The sequence below is a fragment of the Argopecten irradians genome, chromosome 1 (genome assembly GCF_041381155.1).
Source record: "Argopecten irradians isolate NY chromosome 1, Ai_NY, whole genome shotgun sequence".
NCBI classification, from domain to species: domain Eukaryota; kingdom Metazoa; phylum Mollusca; class Bivalvia; order Pectinida; family Pectinidae; genus Argopecten; species Argopecten irradians.
Window position 1 is genome coordinate 34,564,060 of NC_091134.1, and position 15,829 is coordinate 34,579,888.

General features: G+C 34.0%; 1 protein-coding gene across 4 annotated transcripts in view; it reads left to right on the plus strand.

Moving 5' to 3' along the window:
• The window catches only part of LOC138325247 (synaptotagmin-1-like), a 79,770-nt gene that overhangs the window by 42,002 nt on the left and 21,939 nt on the right, over nt 1-15,829 (plus strand). The window contains exon 1 of one of the 4 annotated variants that reach the window (XM_069270791.1): nt 6,562-6,940. The exons of the other annotated variants lie outside the window; for them this stretch is intronic. The gene's annotated coding sequence lies outside the window, so the exon portion shown is untranslated. Of the gene's footprint in view, nt 1-6,561; nt 6,941-15,829 lie in introns of those variants that run through there. 4 annotated transcript variants of the gene reach the window in all.

A 15,829-nucleotide genomic window follows, 5' to 3' on the forward strand; every position in this document is an offset into this window, starting at 1 on the left:
AAGCGTTCCAACATTTTTCCACTTAGTAAGCCTGCCAATACCTCTCTGGGGTCACAAGTTCGAAACCCATGTGGGGCAGTTACCATGTTAGTCATTGGTCTATTATTTTTCACTGGATACTCTGGCTTTTCTCCAAATTCTAAACCTGATAATGCTTAAATGACTTCTTAGGCCGTTGATAGAACAGAGAAGATTAACAAATAAAACATATAATATACATATGACATCAACTTTATCAAAATATTACTATAAATGCATTAGACCTGATGTTTCATTCAGGCATAATTTAATTCATGGTTCCCATGCAACCTTGAAAACTAGAAAAAGTAGGAAAAATTGAAATAAAAAATCAGGGTAAGGAAAACCTTGAGAAACAAAGAAAACGTGTTGAAATACCTTGATAAAGCATAGATTTTTATTACTTGCTTTAATTTTTAATTTATTAAACTATGTCTGATCATCAACTAGCTTATTTGTAAAACTCTTTAACATGAGAAGCATGTAGGAAGCTACACAAACAAACCAAATATATAGTTTATTCATTGTTTTCTTTCATTATAAATGTAGTTTTAGGTTGGAATAGGTCCAGTCAGCATCATTCAAGTTGCATTACTCTTAAAAAATAAGCGCATAACTTGTGAAAAGTATCTGAAAGTGTGAAAACATAACTTGAATTTCACTTAATGTCCTTGAAAGAAACCACTTTGAATTGGAAAGCCTTGAATTCTAGTCCCAAAAATAGTGGGAACCCTGAATTTATGTGTAAACATCAAAATTAAGCGATGTATAATAATTTGAGTACACTTGCTGTGTTATACAAATAGAAATATAATTTATATCACAATATTAGTCTCTGGTTCTTATAGAAAACTATTCACTTACAAATGAACGTGATATTTGATAGACTATGTTCTAAAGATAATTGTCCCCAACAGGTGCTATATTAGCATCATTATTGTCACAAGAAACAGGATAGAGAGAGAATGATACTGTCACTTTTATTTCCTATCTATAATGACAATCATCCGCTTTAATTAATAGACATCTCCCTCACACACTACCAGTGATAATTGATAGCTGGCTATATTTCTTAAATCACAAATATCCTTAGCAACTCTGACATATCTCTTTAGAGAATTAGTCATGAATCTTACATTTGCTACAGATACTCAGGGTAGGAAATATCTTCAGAGTTAAATTGATTCCCCACGACATTTGTCCAGCATATACATTAATATAGAGCAAGATTCCCAATATGTGTTAGAATAACTAGGAAGGTGAATAACTGTCTCACATTGTGTGTATTTTTGACAGTTTATGAAATGAATATTATATTTCTGCCATTCATATATATATATCAGATAAGGTGATAACACTTTAAATCTACCCTGTGGTTGTATAAGTTGTATGTACTCCTGCTGGTTTGTTTAATTTAATTTTGCAAACCCTGAAATGTAACAATGCAACTGTGATTTGTCTTTGTATTTATGATACAAACTGTAAAAATCTGCAGCTGTTTCTTCGACTTGTCTCACGTTTATATGTAGCCTTGAAAAGCGAGAATCACTTTATCTTTGTTCATTATTTCAGTGAACTATCTTTGTTCATTTCTTTTGTCTCTCAAGCCTTAAATTGTCTTCTCATGGCCACTGTTATTAAATGCTAATTATATAATTACATTGCACAGTGTCTATAGTTATCTCCCTTAGAAAATAAAATTCCAGGTTTTGAGTTATTGACATGTATCACATGATACTGTACAGTAAGGAAAGGGGGCATAACTCATGTTTTAACCCAAATGTGGCGGCTATAAAGGTAACACCTTAACCAGTTGGCCATTTCGGCTCCAGATCAGTAAGATGAGTAGAGGGCTTCTATACTTAGACTTAAACTCAAGACAAAAAGATGAGTAAATGGCTTCCATACTTAGACTTAAACTCAAGGCTAAAAGATGAGTAAATGGCTCCCATATGTAGACGTAAACTCAAGGCTAAAAGATGAGTAAATGGCTTCCATACTTAGCTTAAATGGCTTCCATACTTAGACTTAAACTCAAGACAAAAAGATGAGTAAATGGCTTCCATACTTAGACTTAAACTCAAGACAAAAAGATGAGTAAATGGCTCCCATATGTAGACGTAAACTCAAGGCTAAAAGATGAGTAAATGGCTTCCATACTTAGACTTAAACTCAAGGCTAAAAGATGAGTAAATTGCTTCCATACTTAGACTTAAACTCAAGACTAAAAGATGAGTGAATGGCTTCCATACTTAGACTTAAACTCAAGACTAAAAGATGAGTGAATGGCTTCCATACTTAGACTTAAACTCAAGACAAAAAGATGAGTAAATGGCTTCCATACTTAGACTTAAACTCAAGACAAAAAGATGAGTAAATGGCTTCCATATTAGACTAAACTCAAGACAAAAGATGAGTAAATGGCTTCCATACTTAGATGAGTAAATGGCTCCATATGTAGACGTAAACTCAAGGCTAAAAGATGAGTAAATGGCTTCCATACTTAGACTTAAACTCAAGACTAAAAGATAGTAAATGGCTCCCATATGTAGACGTAAACTCAAGGCTAAAAGATGAGTAAATGGCTTCCATACTTAGACTTAAACTCAAGACTAAAAGATGAGTAAATGCTCCATGCTTGCTTCCATACTTAGACTTAAACTCAAGGACTAAAAGATGAGTAAATGCTTCCATACTTAGACTTAACTCAAGAACTAGTAAATTGCTCCATACTTAGACTTAAACTCAGCTAAAGATGAGTAATGCTTCCATACTTAGACTTAAACTCAAGTAAATGGCTCCCATATGTAGACTTAAACTCAAGGCTAAAAGATGAGTAAATTGCTTCCATACTTAGACTTAAACTCAAGGCTAAAAGATGAGTAAATTGCTTCCATACTTAGACTTAAACTCAAGACTAAAAGATGAGTAAATGGCTTTCATACTTAGACTTAAACTCAAGACAAAAAGATGAGTAAATGGCTTCCATACTTAGACTTAAACTCAAGACTAAAAGATGAGTAAATGGCTTCCATACTTAGACTTAAACTCAAGACTAAAAGATGAGTAAATGGCTTCCATACTTAGACTTAAACTCAAGACTAAAAGATGAGTAAATGGCTCCCATATGTAGACGTAAACTCAAGGCTAAAAGATGAGTAAATGGCTTCCATACTTAGACTTAAACTCAAGACTAAAAGATGAGTAAATGGCTTCCATACTTAGACTTAAACTCAAGACTAAAAGATGAGTAAATGGCTCCCATATGTAGACGTAAACTCAAGGCTAAAAGATGAGTAAATGGCTTCCATACTTAGACTTAAACTCAAGACTAAAAGATGAGTAAATGGCTTCCATACTTAGACTTAAACTCAAGACTAAAAGATGAGTAAATGGCTTCCATACTTAGACTTAAACTCAAGACTAAAAGATGAGTAAATGGCTTCCATACTTAGACTTAAACTCAAGACTAAAAGATGAGTAAATGGCTCCCATACTTAGATTTAGATTCAAGGCTAAAAGATGAGTAAATGGCTTCCATACTTAGATTTAGATTCAAGGCTAAAAAATGAATAGAAGCTTAGGCTCCCATATGCAGTCTTGAACTCAAGGCTAAAAGATGAGTAGAGGGCTTCCATACTTAGACTGGAACTCAAGGCTAAAAATGAGTAGAGGGCTTCCATACTTAGGCTTTAACTCACAGCTAATATTGCCATTCAAATAAATACAAAACATAAGTAAAAGAACCTTGGCTAATAGTCATGTCTGTAAACATTCAACTTAATGTATCATCAATGTGACAGCTTAAATAAAAGTTCTTCAATAGTTTAAACATTGGAACAGTATCCTGTTAATGTTTATATTGATATGTTCAGCTTTGTTTGCGGTTGCAATGTTTATCAAATTTTCACGAGGGCGAGATGTTAGTGATATCAGCAGGGTATTTAGCTGTAGGCATTATAGTAATATTGATGGATGGAGTCTTCTTCAAACACTCCATTCCAGGCTGGTGTTCAAGCCCCGCACTCACGGGCTATATTTAGCAATGGAAAATATTGATATTTGTTGAAAATCAACATTTCTGCGTCACTGTTGCCATAACAACGGTATAATGTACAAAACATACATAATGAGCATTGACTATTAGAAGAATGCCTTTCTTTGTGAACAATAATTTATTTTCAATTATCTTGTTCGTAGCACAATGTCAATAATTATCTGGATCTGTGTATTGGGTAAAGCTTGGTTGTTCTGATCCAGGTTTAGGTACAGCTGTTAAAGAGTTCTGAATACTTAACACTGACACTTGCCTGGAGTTAGAGTTCCGTAGCAATGTCGGGTTCACTTATTGATAAAATTATTTGAAGTTTTCTCCTCACAAATCAATAAAGCGGACTGTTTTGAAAACAGATTTTAGACACCATTATCTAGCACAATTTATTTTTCAGAGGAATTGGTTTTCTAGATATCTTTTGGAGTGTTTTTTTACTCGATAACGGATTGTCATTGTGGTCATTGGCCTGATTGCAGTAACTGTATCTTGGAGTGTTGAGGAAAAATATTAAGTGAATAATCTGTTCTGTCAAAATAAATATTCAAAATGGATTAATTCAAATACTTTGATAACTGTAAAGTTTTACTACTGTTGGTTGGTTGGGCTCAATGTGGTATTAACAACATAGATTATCTATTAATGGCCTGTCTGACCCTGCATGGAAATTGTGTGGAATGTGTGTGTGAATGTCTGTAGGTTTTGGGAGGTTGTACATGGATATATTTGTATATGTGTGTGTGTGTATGTGTGTGAATGTCTGTATGATTTAGGAAGCTGTTGTATATTGATGTTGTGTCTCCTTGTGTTAGTGTGTTTTGGGAGGCTGTGGTATGTTAGTGTTGTGTCTCCTTTGATAGTGTGTTTTGGGAGGCTGTGGTATGTTAGTGTTGTGTCTCCCTATGATAGTGTGTTTTGGGAGGCTGTGGTATGTTAGTGTTGTGTCTCCCTATGATAGTGTGTTTTGGGAGGCTGTGGTATGTTAGTGTTGTGTCTCCCTATGATAGTGTGTTTTAGGAGGCTGTGGTATGTTAGTGTTGTGTCTCCTTGTGATAGCGTGTTTTGGGAGACTGTGGTATGTTAGTGTTGTGTCTCCTTGTGACAGTGTGTTTTGGGAGGCTGTGGTATGTTAGTGTTGTGTCTCCTTGTGACAGTGTGTTTTTGGAGGCTCTGGTATGTTAGTGTTGTGTCTCCTTGTGATAGTGTGTTTTGGGAGGCTGTGGTATGTTAGTGTTGTGTCTCCTTGTGATAGTATGTTTTGGGAGGCTGTGGTATGTTAGCGTTGTGTCTCCTTGTGATAGCATGTTTTGGGAGGCTGTGGTATATATTTGTGTTGTGTGTTCTTGTGATAGTGGGACTCTTGCTTCATGTACTTATTATAGTGCTATCTCACTGAAGCATGCTACCAGAGATACAGACCCCTCCAAGTCACATTATACTGACAACAGGCTAACAAGTCATCCTACTCCCTGTATATGCTGCTGAGTGCTAAAGCAGGAGCAGCTGAAACTACCACTTTTTTTAGACAATGGTGTTGGTTGGCCAGGAACAGATCCTGGAGCTTCCTTCACAGGGACGAGCACTCAAATCAAGGGTAAGAATGAGGGACTATCAGCTAAGGGAGAATAGATAATATAATTTAAGAGATCCCTTTAGTCACATTTACATTCAATGGGGGCAACTGTAGGTACAATTCTAATACTCTGGAAGGTCAAGTTTTATTAGAGTCTGATGGACCTTGGAAAATAAGGTTCAACTGTTTTACAATTAAGCTTACAAATTGAGAATGATTTATTGAGAATTAGAAACCTCAGGAAAGCATACAAATGTTTTGTGTGATTTTACATTTTGAAACTTTTGTCATGTGATTTATTATTTAATTCATCCAATCAAATAAGGATTATATTGGAAAGAGATGTTCGATTTTTTTTTTGAACAACAAACATATTGGTATACAGGTAATGGCCTATAGACCTTGATTGGTTGTAATTGTTCACTGATCATTGAAATCAAAACATTATACTTTTAACTGTAAAGATCGTACAAAAGATTATTTAGATATTTTTATCTGTATTCAATCATTATATATTTTAGATTAAAATATTATAGTGTGGTGTCTTGCCAATAAGTCCCTTCATTGTTTCTTATACCTTTACAGACCCAAATGATTCTTCCTGGTTCAAAGATTACATGAATTTTTTTATATATATATATAATCAAATAAAATGACAATATATATACAACTTCCTTGTTGTGATTCTATTTCATAGACAAAAGGTACTTAATACCCTTTTTTTAGTCTCTCCATTACCATTCCGTCAGACAGCTGAGAATTCTGTCTTTCATTGATCTGAACTCTTGTTCTACCTTATGTCACGAACTCCGGGTTAAATGTATTCTGGCTCATTTCATATTTATATACCTTAATGAGAAGGGAAGGAGCCAGGGTAAACAGATAATGGATTCTTGAGTTTGGCTCCACGATGATAATATTCCAAGATGCCACAACTTAACATATGTCAGATATATTAGTGACACAGGTTAAATACTATTGACTCAGTACTGATGACATGTTTTTGTTCTCTAAGTGAGAGCCATTCTTGCCATCACCACTGGTATACAGTATACACACGCTTACCCTGCCTCATCAATAATCACAGCCTTCCCAGGGTCCTTTGTGAGTATTGATCTGCTGGCCGTCTGCTTCGACTCTATCATTGCCCTTCTCCACTCAGTATAACCCACTCTCTCACGGATTTCTCTAGTTATTTTGGATGAAATGTGACTCTATTTGGAAATTGTTGTGAACATTTGATCAAAAACTGTGCCTGTTGGCATTGTTTGAGGATTTTTACCCACTAAAGGACCTCGGTAAGTTTGTAATAAGCATGAGTTTGAATCCTTGGTCAGTGAAAGAGTTGGTGGTGAAAAACCTCCACAATGGTGGCATCATATTGATCTCCATGATCAGCCTCAGTAACAACATCTCTCGATTACATTTCTCGTATCGGATATTCTACCTTCATGTTCAGTCATAGTATTACAACAGATTAGAAATAATGTTGAGAAACACATTGATATAAATTTATAGAACAGAATAATTTATGAGCATTGATGTTTTTATCAAGGAACTTATATGTATGGTATAAGGTCTTAAGCCTGATTCATTGATCTTTGACCTGACCTAAATTTTATAAAAAAATTTTGTCCACATAATGATTTTAGGTTGATCAACTCTGAAAAGGTTTTGAAATTTAATTCTTCATTTCAGCAAAAGTCAATTCTGAAGTAAGAATTTCACTGTACAAAATTTTCAAATTTAAAACTACCCGTTGAAATTATCCACCACTTTTGTTTCACAAATGAATTTATTTAACCCATGGTTCCCTGTTCGTAATGTCAGATTCAGTCAAATTTGGGTTTTATCAAAAATACAATGTTATGGTTTTGATGAAAATTTAAAAAAAAAAAAAAATATCCAAATAACATTTAAAGTGTTAAACTATAGTTTATAACCTCTTGAGTTTATGTTGTTGTGAATGAAACATATAGAAACTTCACATTATCGCTTAGTTCTACTGGGTTTGATTGATTTTATACTTGTGGTAATAATGAGGAATGTGGTAAGAGAATTGTGGTACAAGCTGAATGTCACTTAATGAACTGTATTGTACTGGGTACTAATTAGTGATTGATAGATCGAGGACTATATACACTGTAGTTTAAACATACATGTAACAGAATATCAATATATTGGAGGCCGAGAGAGTTGGTGTGAATCAACAGATTGGATTCATGATTAATTCTGGCCAGTTTTGTCAATCAACATTCATTATGAAAGCCCTTAGATTTATATATTCCATTGGAAAATAGTATTGACTTTGAATTCTAGAAAACTTTTCTTTGAAATTTTAAATGATGGAAATTCTTCAAGTTACCCTGGTGGTTAAAAATAAACATATATGAGAAGACTTATTAAGATAAAGTTATAAGGAGTTATATAAAGTTTGGGAGTAATTCTTTTATCCAGGTCCGTTGCTTTGTGAATGCTTAGTGTAAAATGTTTCCTCTATCTAAGGTACTGTATAAGTCACTTTCTTTTATCAAAGGTATACCATTGGTCAACATATGAATTTCTAATGTGAAGTCAGAGCAGGTGGTAATGTATTTATGAAATCTAAATCAGATTGATTATTACTTTGACTTCAAAGTGGCTACAGTGGTCAAGTGATGGAATCTTGAAGGCATTCAAAATATCCACTAGTCCTCTGGGATATCAAAATGCTTACCTCTTTGATAACTCGTTATATATTGTAAGTGAATGGTTTTTTCTCCAAGAACTCTTTGTTAAACCTTTATTATTTCCTCCAACACCAAAGCCTGTGTTTATTTGTTGTGTCAATGCTAGGCAAACCAACACTTACAAACTGACAAGTGTGAATATGACAGTTTGGAGGACAGTTATATTAAGCAAACCTATAAACTCTTTTATTCTTCTTGTGTAACTAGGCATTTCATCGTTACAAGACAGTAGGAATATTTTTAATTTTTTTTTTTTTTTTTGGGGGGGGGGGGGGGGGGGGGGCATATACCAGGCAATCCTGTCTATGAAGAACTCCAAAGGGACAACGGAAAAATTGTCTCTAAATATACCCAAGTGGGCTAAATAAAGAAAATGTTGTATAAGCAGGTGGTCTATTTACAGAGGTGGTCGCTAAGACAGGTGTATTATATATGAGATACTTTATATGGAGATGAAGAGTTACATGTTATATATTGGTGAGTGATGTATGGAGACTCTGGTCTGTAGTTGATTGATGAATTATAGATGAATGGAGCTAGGGAACTAATGCCAAACCTCGTAATATTGTATAGATTTTTCTAAAAGAAGGGGCCACTCTCAGTTATTTATTTATTGGCTAATATTGATGGAATTCAGAAGCTACTGAATGCCAGAACAACTTGTAAGGCAACTTCAACTCAACACACACTTTAATTACTGTACTATTATTGTTTAAAAAATCTATCTAGATTTTCACTAATGATTGTTTTGGATAAACAGCCATTTTGAGATTCCGTATCAAAAAGATGGTTATGATTGGCAAAATTAATTGAAAAACTAAAGTTCTAGTTTACCATTATTAGAAGTATATAACTTGGAATTGTTTCAGTTATGTTACTGCAATAGAGAAGAAAAAAAAATACAGAAAATGAAGCACCCACCCATCAAAGTTTGTCAAGAATGAAACATACTGACAGATGCTCAATGCAAAAGCTAAATGTTGATATTTTAATTTTGCCGTTAATTGATGTATTGAAACACTTTTCCTGCAATATCCTGTTTTGACGTTGTATGGTGTTAAAATGGATTTAATCAAGTTCATGACAATTACCCTGCACTTGGAGATGTTCACAACAGAAATATGCCATATTAAAGTAGCCTAGTCAGCAGACATGTGTTTGGCCATAGAGTTCCAAACGTTGTCGTCACATTGTTATGCTGATCCTTATACAACAATCATATGACTCTTGTGACATCAACAAAAAATATTCCATGTGTGATTCATAAGATGATGACAGACATGGCTGGATTATGTAATAGCTTTTCACAGGATCGTATGATTTCAATAATTTGATATGCAATATGGCAGCTTGGTGATCAAGTAGTATCAACAAATTATTTCAAGAGTATGATTTTGTAAATTTCATATATAAAATATTGCCACTAATGTAGGATTCTATTTATCACATATGCTTATGTAAGGATGGATTCTGCTATCATTAATGGCCAGGCTGTGAGACAGACTGCAGCAAGTGGTAGGTGTCAGTGATCAATATAACTGATACATCATCATCTCATATATCTCTGGGTGCCATATTAGAACTACTTTAATGTTCTGATGTCATGTATCTACATTTTATCTGTCACATAGTTAAGTTCCATAATGATGCAGAGTGACACTTTATGTATAGCAAGCATCCATTATCTTAGTCTGGCAGCAGAGCTGCATATGTAAATGATTTGGACAAGATTTATATTGATAAAAGTAGTAGTTAGACAGAAGACATTTTCCACAGGACAGACACTTTTGAATTTATATTTTCATTCAAAATTATTATGGTCAGCAATAATCTAGATTAGTTAGCTTTTCATGTATAGTTTCTTAAGCATTTCTTTATTAACTTTACTAAGTTATATTAGCTACATCAGGTTATCTCCCCTCTCAAGGGGGGATAAATCCAAAAAATGCTGTTCTTTCAAAAGAAATTGCCTAGACATGAAACATTAATTGTAGGCAGTTGTAATTTACAGTATTAACTTGTCCTTTCCGTTGTAAACAGAATTTATACACGACCATCGTGAGGGCAAGCTTGTTGAACCAAATGAATGCAAAACAAAGCAGGGACTTGTTCTGATTGAAATTGGCTGTTTATTAAATATAAACGCCCCGACTTGAAAATATTACTTTTCAAGCCAATATAAAAACCAAAAAACCAATTGATCTCACAAGACATCAAGGGGGGGGGGGGGGGGATAAAAAAACGCCACTTAACATAATACTTAACATGGTATGAAATACAAAAAAGGTTGAAAAATAAAGAATCATAGTAACAAAATTGAAAAAGAGGAGGGGGTGGAGGCGGCTTTCAATTCAACTTGTTAAAAACGTAACAAATAAGAAACTGACTGACCTTGAAAAACGTCCTTCATGTTTTTGTTTCTCTGTCACAGCTCTGATGCGCATGCTTAATGACTATTATAAATCAAGACATCATTTGGTTCGAGGGGGATAAAAAATGCCACAATGTTGTTCTTCAACAACAACATACCCCACCCGTTCTCTTACTTATGGCACTATGCGCCATTTTAAGTATTTTATAGAAATAACCGAAATATTCGAATAACAGTTATTAGATTAGTTGGAGTACTCTGTATATTGTTTCTTTTGTATTGAAACATGTGCAAAGAATTTTTTTCATGAATATCTTGAAACAAAAATCTCAGAGTTCACATAATTTTATGTGATATTGCATACAAAGCTAAATTCCTTCTCTCTTGCTTATATTGACAAGTAAAAAGACATTAAACTTACCGGTAGGTGCACATACAATTATGATTTTCCATCAAAAGAACACCTGGAATTAATAAATCTATCATACCTATAAATTGAATAAACTATCAATTGTTTAGGTTGATACACTAGCAATCTGTTAGATACACTTAAACGTGTTTGGAATTCTTTAATGTCATCCCATTATTCTCCCGATGTACTTAAAGTACAGATATTGGAATATAGATTATATTGATCTAAAAGCTGTTTATATACCACCCACATTATTGTGGGACATAAAAACACAGTAGGCATGCTGAGTTTTGTTTACGTGTCAGTCAAGCGGAGAGAGAAAATAATTTGAATACGGAATGAGTATTGTCAACCGATAAGCTTTACAATAATTTGCATGCTGTGTTTTTGAAATGCCTTCATTTTCTTCCGCTGTGCATATTTGTTTTAGCTAATTAGAGTTACATAGCAACACACTGCGACCATGATGGGATATCTCAGAATCAAAGATGATGGATACGGTATTATGGTAGCTATATAGGATGCTCTTTGACGTTCAACCCATTCACCCTGAAAATTCATAATGGACTGTTCCAGTTAAGGTAGAAGAGTCTAAAAGAAAATGTTTTCAGGGGTAAATGAGTTGAATCAGTGAGCACTCAGCCAATCAGAGTCTTAGAAAATATTAATTTGCTTGTGGTCAGTATATTGTAGGTGATTGAGATGTCTGTCTTCGACTGAGTACAGTTCAGTGAGATGAGATGTCTGTCTTTGACCGAGTACAGTTCAGTGAGATAACACTTTAAATTTGTCAGTAGTAGCTGTTACATTACATGAGGATACAAACAACAGATGCTGGATGCATACAGGGAATGACTGTCATAAGAGCTGTATGCAGATAGGATCGTAAGTGGGGTAGTACAATCAGTAGTCAAAGAAAAAGTATGTCAATATCACCCACATTATGACAGATTCTTTCAACCAAAAAATTAGGCAATTTGGATACATGCTGAACATCCTTCATTCTGTCATATTCACATAATTGCCCATAAAATAGGGTTACTTGCATACCAGCAGTTCATTCAAAAATGCCTAAATGCTTTAATTCAAGAAAAAGAATTTTTTGCATTAAACTTAAATAAAATATAGGTTTTCAGGTTCAACTGCATAAAGGTTAAACTTTTAAGAGTTCAAACATTGATGTTTATATATTCAATCATTATTCAAGATGAAATATTTCACATTTGATTGCAGTCTAGATATAATTTTATTTTGTACTACAAACAGATTAGCATGTTTTTAAATATTTGCTAATTAAAAGTTGAATTGTTGTAATACACGTATCCGTCTGGCCACCGTGGATGATACCTTGTTTTCCCCCCGATGTGACGACACGATTTGACAACATTATAGATGTTAATCTGTTGTTGATTAAATGTGATTTTTAGCTGTTGACGTGTGAAGGTGACAGCTGGTACATAAGTTCCTACATTGGTATGTGTTATATAGGTATGCGTTACAATATATATACAGGCTGCTGAGATTTACTGCACAGAGCTGCTGTATATGACTGAAGTGATTTATTAGTATGGCATACTTCTGGGTTTATATCCACATTGTTCACAGTGTCACATTTATAATAGAATTAAGTCTTGGTGGCATTATGTAAGAGAAAGCTTTGTGGTGACAAAGCATTAAAGTCTCAGATACTGATCTATGTATACTCCCACCATTTTCAAAAACCTGCTATATATTAAAGCTCATAAAATGAATGTTTCACAAGTTGAAAATCAAATTAAATTAATTAAGACTATGATAATATGCCACTATTTTGAAAACTTTTTCTAATAGATAAACTCATTAGAATGATCGATTTACTGACAACCATAATGAAAAAAGCAGTAAATTAAACTTGCATGGCTCGTATGAAAAAAAAAAATTAAGGGGTAGAATTTAATTATGAGGAGAATACAAAATTAATTGGCACAGTGGCATTAAATTTCACTATAATTCTCCAAATGGAGCAGGGTAACTGATGCCTAGATATGGAGTCCTGGGGGTACAGTCCCATGCAATATCAGGGTATTTTGATTGACGTCTTGGGAAGTGTGAATTGATTTCTGTCTACATGAAGACAAACTTAATTTGCACATCCATCGCATGCATCTCGTGTGGTTTAATTTATGTAACATGTTTATAACAGGTTGTTAAGTGAAAGAAACTTTCTTTAAAATAAAGTAAACAATTGATTACCATAACCATTAATTTCATCAATACAAATTCCTTTGTTTCTGTTGTTCTTTCTGGCCAAATGGTTAAGATGGCTCTTTACCTCTGGGTTGTTAGTTTGAATTCTATTTTGGGCACTTGCCAATTACTGACTGTTGTCTGTGGTTTTTCACTGGGTACTCTGGCTTTCCCACCATCTAAACCTGACTTGTCCTTTAATGACCCTGTTGGCTGTTAATAGAATGTGAAACCAAACCAATGGATACTGTGTAAATTGTTCTTAAATAAGCTCAGCAAGGGTTTATATAAATCTGAAGTTTACCACACCATTTCTCTAGTAATTAACACAATGATATAACAGGAATAATCTGTAACTCGGGGCACAATTGGACAGGATAATCTGTGACTTGGGGCACAAGCGGACAGGCATTTGTTGACATTTACTGAACAGTGATAAATTTGGGGGGGGGGGGGGGGGGGGGGGGCTTATTACCAGGCACATGGACTTATCGTCAGATATGGTAATGGTAAAAACTGTTACATTTACAACATTTCAATCAATAAAAAAATTATATGGTTAATGGAAGTTGTCATACAAAGAAAGGTTAAAACATCTTCAACAAGACATAAAGATCATGATAGATTTCCTAATACTATAGCCCAAAGCTGCTTTTATTTTTGTACATTTTACATTAGCAGATTACAGCTTTCATTTGCAGAGTGTGTTAGCACGGTCCTATAAGAGAATGAAAGTGATTGTTTAAACAAGATATGAAACAAAGCTATCGCCACCCACCTACGGAAAACTCCGGAATTCAATGTATGAAATCGTTCAGTGACATTAAAACCTTAAGTGGAACAGCATGTTAAAATCCAGGAGTAATGACTTGATTAAACCCTATGTAGACATCAGAGCCCTCACCTGATCGATTGGTTTTAGTGTTTATGTGGTGTCGGGTGTTAAAAAGGTTTGTTTTAAAGACAGCTGACACAGGTTGTTTTCTAAATATAACTGTACTGCTATGAATAATGTTGGTAATGCATGATGATTTTTTTATCATTGTTGGTTAGCATTATTTTTATCTGCACATTCTTTTATTATTAGTAGTTATAAAACTCACTGCTTGTCAGTAGCTTTTGTCTGCCTGTTTGACATTTTCTCAGTAAGTTTGCATCAGTTAGTGAAGTGTTTATTTGTTTCTTTTGATACTGATTTCATTACCGTTCTTGTATTTTGGTGTTCAAACAGTTTCTGAGAAATCCTGTTTCTGAAGTCTTTTGGCATCTCTTCTTGAGAGTGTTGATGTACATGTTGATTATATATAACTTTACCATTCCATCGTAAGCTGTGCTTATATTTACTTGGACATTACCAGTTCTAAATCTTAATTAGAGTTAGTATAAAAAATTTACTGTCATTATTGCAGTTGGCTCCCAATGACTGACAAAAATTGATAATACCATTAGCTAAAACAGGCCATCTACAACCGAGCCAGTCACACTTCCAGATCCAAATCCATCTAAGGTCTAAGGGGGGGGGGGGGGGTACTGCTTTGAATACCAACAGCAATACCATTTAGCATTGGTAATCCAAATTCAATGAATGTTTTTATCAAATATATAAATATATAGTCTTTGGATAAAATTGTTCTTTGTTCGTCTGTCTCATTTTCATTTGTGACTTTACTCAACATTTCCTTCAACGTTCTGTTGTCACGTTCTCGCAGTCCATTTGTCTGTGGATGGTAGGCAGAGGAAATTCTATGGTCAATTTGAAGTTCATCTGTTAAGAACTCCTTTCCTTGGTCTGTAATTTTGGTGTTGAATACCACAGCAATACCATTTAGCATTGGTTATCCAAATTCAATGAATGTTTTTATCAAATATATAGTTATATAGCCTTTGGATAAAATTGTTCTTTGTTCGACTGATGGCTGTAAAGTTATACAGTATCAACACCAGTTACACGTAACACTGACATGTCTACAAAAAATTGAAAAAGCTAATATATGTTCATATTTGTTTTATTGCTTTACATAGAATTTGTAGCAGCTACAAAATGCATTAACCATAACTAATATTGTGATGCTACAGTGATGATGGAAGCCCCTATTAAGCTTTCAAGTAATGTATCTCAGTATAACGAAATTATTACTGCATATATGGCAATTTTAATTCATAGACAATAGGGTACTTCATCACCTATTTTAATATTTTGTCCATGTTCTGGTGATCAGTAAATTGGCATTATGTTGTATTAGTTTCATTAAACTCTTTCTGAATAAGTTTAAAGACTAATGGATGCAGTGAATTGCTTTATGGTACAACTGACATATAAAATCTACATATGATTGGCGTAGTATATTTTGAACAAAGATCATACTGTGTCCTGAAAGCTATCAAGCATATCCTACTACTGTGTTCATTTCAAAGCTATATTTCATGATACTTGGCTTAGTGCTTAATT